The sequence below is a fragment of the Papaver somniferum genome, unplaced genomic scaffold (assembly GCF_003573695.1).
Source record: "Papaver somniferum cultivar HN1 unplaced genomic scaffold, ASM357369v1 unplaced-scaffold_150, whole genome shotgun sequence".
In the NCBI taxonomy this organism is placed as follows: Eukaryota; Viridiplantae; Streptophyta; class Magnoliopsida; order Ranunculales; family Papaveraceae; genus Papaver; species Papaver somniferum.
In genome coordinates, this window is record NW_020624377.1 from 4270840 (window position 1) to 4277239 (window position 6400).

The 6400-nt window shown below is 36.7% G+C and overlaps 1 long non-coding RNA gene across 4 annotated transcripts; it reads left to right on the forward strand.

Moving 5' to 3' along the window:
* The first annotated feature begins 3318 nt into the window (after nt 1–3318).
* Nucleotides 3319–6188, forward strand: LOC113335851. 4 transcript variants are annotated; one of them, XR_003353525.1, is made up of 7 exons: nt 3319–3693; nt 4426–4583; nt 4723–4819; nt 4978–5121; nt 5217–5431; nt 5526–5590; nt 5846–6188. It is a non-coding gene; the product is annotated as an uncharacterized LOC113335851 (long non-coding RNA). The 4 variants fall into 4 exon arrangements; XR_003353523.1 differs by having other exon boundaries at nt 5269–5431; XR_003353526.1 differs by having other exon boundaries at nt 5348–5431.
* The last annotated feature ends 212 nt before the right edge of the window (nt 6189–6400 follow it).

Consider the following 6400-nt stretch of genomic DNA (forward strand, 5'->3'; position numbering starts at 1 on the left):
TTCTCTGTGTGATTACTGATTAGAAACTAGGGTTCTCTTCTTCAATTTCCTTTGAGTTTAATTTCAATCTTCAAAACTCAATTTCAATTTAGGGTTTCTGAAATTAGGGTTCACAATTTCAGATTTGTGAAATTAATCATGTCCCAAAGTGAAAGAGGAGCATCAAACGATGTTGGGTCTTCACAAAATCTCTCTATTTCAGTTGCATCACATTTACCTGCTGCTGCTGCTGCATCCAACCAAGTTCAAGCTTCTGGAGTGAATTCAACACCTGCTTCTATTACACCTACAATTCGTCCTTGAGAAGAAGAAGAAGAATATGTAGAAGTAGATGAAGACCCAGTTATAGTTGAAGAGAAGAAAAAAATGCGCTCAGTAAGGTCTGATATATGGGTTGATTTTGAAAGGAAGGTTGGAAAGAAGACAGTAAAAGGTGGGAAGGAGGTTGGGGTACTGATAGCTGAATGCAAACACTGTCACAAGAGAATACCTGCTCCCAGTAACCAAGGAACCAGCCGCTTGCATTACCATGACAAAATCTGCAAAGAAAAGCCTGACAATAAGAAAGGACAAAGCAAGATTACTTCTCTCAAAACAGGTAATGCTCAAACCAAGTTAGCAAATTGGAAGTTTGATATGCCAAAATGATTGCTAAACATGGTTATCCAATCACTATAGTTGAGCATCCTTATTTTAGAGAGTTTGTTAAGTCTTTGAATCCTACTGCTAAGCTTTACACTAGGAATACAGTTAGGGAAGACATCATGAGACTAACAACTGAGTTCAAACTGCAATTACAAGAACAATTTGAGAATATTACATCTAAATGTAGTTTAACAACATATATGTGGTCATGTAAGCATACAAAGGATGGTTATTGTTGTGTGACACTGCATTACATAGATGAGGAGTGGAAACTGGTTAAGAAAACACTAGCATATACTTTAGTGCCATCACCACACTCTGGAGAGGTTCTAGCATCCGTAGTGAAATCAGTGTGTCTAGAATGGAACATAGACAATAAGCTTTTTGCTGTAGCTGCTGACAATGCTAGCTCCAACAATGTTATGATGGAACAACTGAAGAAATGGCTTGATAGCAAAGACTGTTTAGTTTTTAATGGGAATATGTTCCAAATGAGGTGTTGTAATCATATATTGCACTTAATTGTTAGGTGGGGAATGAGAGTAGCTGCTCCATTTATAGATGCAGTTAGAGAGTGTGTAAAATATGTCAAGTCAAGTCAGGCTAGAAAAGAGAGATTTGAATGTGCAATTTCCCAAGTTAAGCTTCCTGCTTCAAGGACTGTCGGTTTAGATGTGGATACCAGGTGGAACTCCACCTTTAAGATGCTAAAGGATGCAATTTTTTTTTAGACAAGCTTTTGCTAGGCTAGCTGATTTGGATGATGACTTCAAGATACTACCAACCTCTAAGGAGTGGCAACAAGGAGTACACATATGTGAATGTTTGGAATTGTTTGATGTCCTTTCAACCAAATTTGCTGGGATTAAGTATCCCACATCAAATTTGTATTATAATGGGGTTCAAGAAGTTAATAGATGCATTAAGCTATGGGAATCAAGTGAGCATGAGTATATCAGAGACATGGCCAAGAATATGAGGATGAAATTTGATAGCTACTGGAAAGAAAGTAACACTTTGATGGGAATTGGAGTTGTTTTGGATCCTAGGTACAAATCTAAATGGGTGGAGTTTGTTATGAAGAGAGTATATGGTGTGGAACACTATAAAAGTCACTATAACAAATTTGAGCTTGAACTCAATGCTCTTTTCTGTGCTTATGAAACTAACACTACAGCTCCAGATTACTTTGATACTGGAATGCATTCAACTGCAATTGAGAGCTCTGCAGGTACAACAACATCATATGAATTTGGTTATGATGATTTCATTATGGAAAACAATATGTTTGAGGTTGAGAAGTCAGAATTGGAGACATACTTAGCAGAACCAGTTCTTCCTAAAGGCACAACCACTGAAGAAATGAGGTTTGATATCTTAAGTTGGTGGAAGAATAATGCTCCTAAGTACCCAATTCTCTCAAGGATTGCAAGAGATGTATTGGCAGTTCCAGTGACAAGTGTAGCATCATAATCTATGTTTAGTATTGGTGGCAGAGTTCTCACATCTCACAGGAGTTCATTAGCTCCAGATCTTGTTGAAGCTTTGCTTTGTTTGGGTGATTGGCTGCCAGATCTCACTCTCACTCTCAGTGACAGTGATATTTGTGTTACAGGTACATCTTAATCTTTCTGTTTTTTTGCAATTTATTGGCTTATTGCACTGACAATGACATTGCCAGCTTAAAATGTCTAACACTTTTGATTTTTCTTTCAAAATACAGAAGTTCAGGACTAAGGAGTAAGGTAAATGCATTTGCAGATGCAGTTGGCACTTGGGACTTGGCAGAGGAGAATCTGGAGATGGAGGAGGAATGCATTTGCAAAAAAAACATGAATATTATGAACTTGTTTTCTTGTGTGGAATGGCATGAACATCTGTATGTCTTTTTTTGGTGTGGCATGGATTTAGAACATGTTTTGTTGGATTTTAAAGCTGTTATGTGTACTTGTTCAGTTGTTCTGTAACTGCTGTGTTTTTAGCCTGTTTTGTGGCTGTCCTGTGACTTACCGAATGGAAGCGGAAAAATATCCGTTATCCGGTAAGTCAAACGTAACGATAACGTTTTTGAATTTCTTATTTCCGCCGGAAATGAACGGTAACGGATATCCGCTAAATTTTAACGGAAACGGCAGCGGCAGAGCCTATTTCCGTTACGTTAGCATCCATTGACAGGCCTACAGAAGTGGAAGCTTTGAATTCAATCAAACATTTTCTCACTCTAGATTAAACTCTTATTAGGAAATGAAATTCTTAGCAGGAATTCATGTAATCATATGAATATATTTTTTTTAAAATTACCCGGATGAATACACCATGCTCCAAATTTATACACAACACTCCTAAAATATCTACCATTCAAATATGACTAAACTTCAAAGTAAGATCCATTGTCGAAACATTATGTTAAAAACTGGAGCGGCTACGATGTGGCCCGACCACATCGTTTGAGTATGTGGTCTATCTTATTTGTTTGACACGTCTTGAAAAATGTTAGTTTTACTGTTATTTCGGGCTATTTTTCAGGGAACCAATTTCTCATTTTTTTTTAATATAAAAAATAGGAGTTCTTTTTTTGTTTAAATCTAATTTAACATACATGTAAATAAACAAAGAGGGGCCACATACTTAAACGATGTGGCCCGACCACTTCGTATCCCGGGCGGTTCACAACTTTCCTTTTCTTCCCTCTCCCTCTCTCTCTCTCTCTCTCTCTCGTTTCTCTTTCCCCAAGATCTCCAAACCTCGCCTCTCTCGAGTAAACGAAAACCCTAACTCAGTCACAACTATAACCACCTTTACTTCCAGAACGAGCACAGAAGAATCCCCGATCTTCTTCTTCTCATATATGGATGTTTTTGGTAACAAAATCGATTTCATCTGAAATCGCTCATCTCTTGTGTAAAAAAATCACTATTCTCTTTGTCTAAGCTATCGACTTCATCTGAAATCAGTCAAGGGTTTGCTCAAGTCACTGTGTTTTCATTACTCTTTCTCTAGCAGATGAAGATTGATGAACAACATGAAGGATGCTGGAACTTCTAAAAGGTATAGTTTCACGAACCCTAACTTTGTTTCTCATCTTTGTTATTTTAGATGTTCAATCTTTGTTCTTGAATGGGTTTTTTTCACTCAATTTTGAACCAGGGTTTTTTAATTTTGGGATATGTTTTACTCGATTTTAAGTTCTTCTATCGATTATGAGATTTGGGTTTCTGAACTAGGGATTTTTACTCAGATTTGTGTGATTTGTTTAGTTGCTAGGATTTGTTAATTTGATGTTTGATTCTGTTTTGAGAATCTAGGATTTGTTTGGTTTATGGATTTTGCTGGATTTGTGTTTAATACTTTGATGTGTATGTAAGATAATTGTGTAGATTCATTGCTGCAAAATTAACCTTTGTATAACAACTGGGAAGAAACATACAATTGGGGGTGGGGGTGTTGGTGTTGGGAATTTTACCTTGGATTTGCTTATTTATGCACACAAATATTTAACACTATCAAATATTTACCTTGGTAGTAACTACTGAGATAAAGAAGCTAGGAAGCAGTTATCCTTTCGTTCCGTAACTTTTCTTGTTTGAGTCTGTTATTCGATTTCTGAATCAAATATGAGACCAAATAAACGAGCCCGTTAGAATCCTGCTCAATTTTCGTTCTATTATGCTTTAATTCGGGTGCAATAGTTCATATCCTTGGGTTGTTGATAACATGACTACAACTGTTTTAAAGACTTAGCATCAAAATTAATGTTGTGTTTGGTTTGGTTTAATTCAGAGAACATGCAGTCATGGAGAAGATTAAAGAAGCACACAGGAGAGTGATGGTGGCTAACCATCCTCACAAGGTTGGGAGCATGTATCTTGCTAAAAAGATCAACGAGGCTGAGGTCCTTTTGATGGATGAGGGTCGTTTTCAATTCTTTCCATGTGAAGGTAGGACTGATTGTTGAGCTAGAAGTCATAGAACAAGTCAAGCTGGTGTTTTATAAAACAAGAAGAATAATCAACCAAGAGGGGTACGATTGAATATGAGTCATGACAATCTCTATTTTTCTTTCTTGATTTTTTTAAGCCAGGGTTTGCTGTTAGGATTGACAGATGCTGATGATCCTATTCCCAGATCTAGTAATGGCTTGTATGAAGAAATTTCTTTTAAGATTCTGAAACAGGTGTGGGCTTCTTTTTCTGAATTCTGTGATTTTAGTCAGCATTTTGTGATTTTAGTGAGTTGCAACTTGTTGCGGCAGGGTTGGATGTCTATAGCACAAGTCTTCTACATCTATCCAGTTATTATCTTATCTTGATTACTAAATGTACCATGTTTCAGGAAGTTATATCCAGAAATGTATTGGTTGATGAATGTTCAAGGCAGGTTGTCGAGGTGGAGCAAGCAGCCATGTGGAAGTTTCTTTGGTGGTAGGGAATCATAGCTGTCCATGTTATGGTTGGCCAAAACATAGATGATCACTCGGTAAGTGAAAGCTACTGTCATATGCATAAACGTCTGTTATAGTAATTCTTGATTTCTGGTAATTTTGAAGATCTCTTTTACTTCCTGTTACACAGATATATACGCATGAGCAATAGAAGTTTATGAACTGTAATTTTCGTGTTTCAGAAACTTTTCTCCAGCACTTCCTCCTCAAGCCTTGTTGATGTACTTTATGCTGAGTGTTTGCATTTGTCGATTTGTGAAGGAAGGACTCATGCTGGTTGTTGCAACAATCTGACAAGATATATGCTGGAGCATTTTGATAGTGATTCAGTGATTCGAATCACAGGTAACTGATGCTTCTCTCTTCTGAAAACTTAACTGGATGCGATCATGTTCCGAAGTCATTGATTTGGTTTTATGCATGGATTTCTATTTTGTAGTTTGATTCTTCACAAGACTAAACTTTGTGCTCCTGCACTTGCTCCATTCAAGGCTTATTACGAAGGTGATGGTTTTCCCGATGTGTTTGATTTGTCATTGTTGTCTCATGTCAGGGTTCGTAATCTTATTAGTACCTTAAAGTTTGTATAGCGTCAGTAGTCTGTTCGGTCTGAACTAACCCAAGAACATCACCCTAATAGTATTGCTCAGCAAAGAACTCTTCTCCCGCTAACCTGAATCCATCTCATTTATTTTGATGCTTCTTATATAGAATCTAATCGTACTATTAGAATTGGTATCATTCTTCTTGATAATGCAGGAAACTTTTGGGGTGCCAAAACAATCCCAAGCACAGCATGAGATGCTTAACATGCTGAAGCCAAGGCTCTTCTTGTAGCCACACTATGGGTTAACGAGATGGAACTGCAGTTTACTTCAAAGGGGACTGAATCATTCTGAAGATGTATGCTATGCTATCTAGTGTTCAAATCACCATAGTTAACTATTGCTGTTATAGTGGTCTGTCAAGTTTTCTAGATTTTTGGTGTAGTTACTGTCAGTATTATTCGAAAAAAATATTGTCTTTAGGTTTCTGTTAGTATTATTTTGTAACATTTGATAAGGTCTTATTTGGAATAAAATTTCTGTTAATTCTGGGTAAATAAATTTGCCTTTTTATTAATTTGAAAAGAAAATGTTGATTTTGAATTAAAGGCTTGAGATAATGCCACATGGATGGTGGAAGATGTATCCAATTCAACGATTGAGATTTCATAATCTTTCATCAACGTGTTCGGTTAGAGATTTAACCATGTTTCGTAGCTTTTTAAAATATAACAAAAAATGAACGATTGGAGATGGTAGCTTTTTAAAA